This window comes from Zootoca vivipara, chromosome 14 (genome assembly GCF_965207765.1).
Source record: "Zootoca vivipara chromosome 14, rZooViv2.hap1.1, whole genome shotgun sequence".
In the NCBI taxonomy this organism is placed as follows: domain Eukaryota; kingdom Metazoa; phylum Chordata; class Lepidosauria; order Squamata; family Lacertidae; genus Zootoca; species Zootoca vivipara.
Window position 1 is genome coordinate 44,581,578 of NC_142597.1, and position 1,522 is coordinate 44,583,099.

A 1,522-nucleotide genomic window follows, 5' to 3' on the forward strand; every position below is an offset into this window, starting at 1 on the left:
GTTATATATATATATATATTGCAAAGGATGGGTAGTTCACTAACAGCACCATCCTTTGCATGTTTACCTAGATGTCCTCTTTCTGTCAGTCTTACTTGCCATTTAAACGTAGGTAAGGATGAATAAATCTGCATGTTTTGATTTATCAGTTTCTCATTTTTCGAGTTTTAAGCTGAGTTTTCACCTTTCCACAATGGTTTACATTAAGTCCTCATGAAAATTAATCAGCATGTTAGTGTGCATTTCACTTAATATTCACATTTTTGTATGCCGTTTTACCCAATATACACATTTTTCCCTGACACGTTTGTATATTATGTGCATTATTTTTAGTGCATTTTTGGCATGCTTTGTACTGATAAACACATTTTGATATATAGGTTTGCATTATATCATTCATCGAACCAAATTTCCCCCCATCCCTATCTTTGGCCTGTCCTTGTGGTGCTCTCTTCAATACCATCTCCCTGTGTGTTTTCCCATTCCCCCTCCTTATATTTCTGCATTGCTCAATCACCATTTAAAGTCACAATAGTAATATATTGCACCATTGGTGTTGCTTCTTGGCAAAAGGGTTTTTCATATCCATATCCGCTCCCACACACAAAAATGGATTGCAGAGAACTCCGGGAGGCTTTTGCTTTCTGCAGAATATGTGCTTCTGTATTCCTGATGGCCTTGCAGTCTGCCTCTCTTTGATTTTGAACAGTGTTATGATCGAAACCAGCAGCTGGCAGCCCCATGGGCCAAATCCACCCCACAGAATGGTACCACCTGCTGCCCTTGGATGAAGAAAGAGGCCACTTTAACAGGGATGGGCATTCAGCATGTTCAGACACCTTGCTACCCTGCTCCTACCCAAATCACAATTGCTGACCAAGGGATACACCATACCTGGTTCCAGGCAGAGCAGTATGCCACAGAGAGGAGGAAGAGGTTTATCTTTACACTCCTATTCTGAGGGATGCTCAGGTTTCTGCTTACGGTTATATATTTTTGTGTGAGCTGCACAGGGTCACTTTGAGGCGCGTTCAGAAGCTGGCCTGATTAGAGAGCTTTCCCCAAGCCCTTTCCGTTTTTTAAAACTCCTGTCCGAGCTTTTATTGCCCGGAGGTTTTCCAAGTGTCTTGCTGATAAAATGAAGCAATGAAACAAGGCAATAAAGATCACAATAAATATATGCGGAATTGCTAGTCCAAAGAAGCTTCCTTGGCCAAGCGGCGAAGGACAGCTCTTAATCAGCCTCCTGAACTGCAGAAGACCGTGCAGCCTAAATGTAATTGAATTGCACCCAAAAACGGTGACAGCCTAGAAACTCCCACAGTCAAATATAGAGTATATATGGGGTCCAAGGCAGGTTTATTTGGGAGTAAAGTTTGTAGCCAAAGACTTTGAGGAAGGTTTGCCTCTGAATACTGGCTGCTGGGAAACCCAAGTGAGGAATTTGCTACTTGCCTTCAGGCCCTCTTTTCAGGACTCCCATTGAGGCACCTGGCTGGCCACTGTGCAAACAGGACCAGAT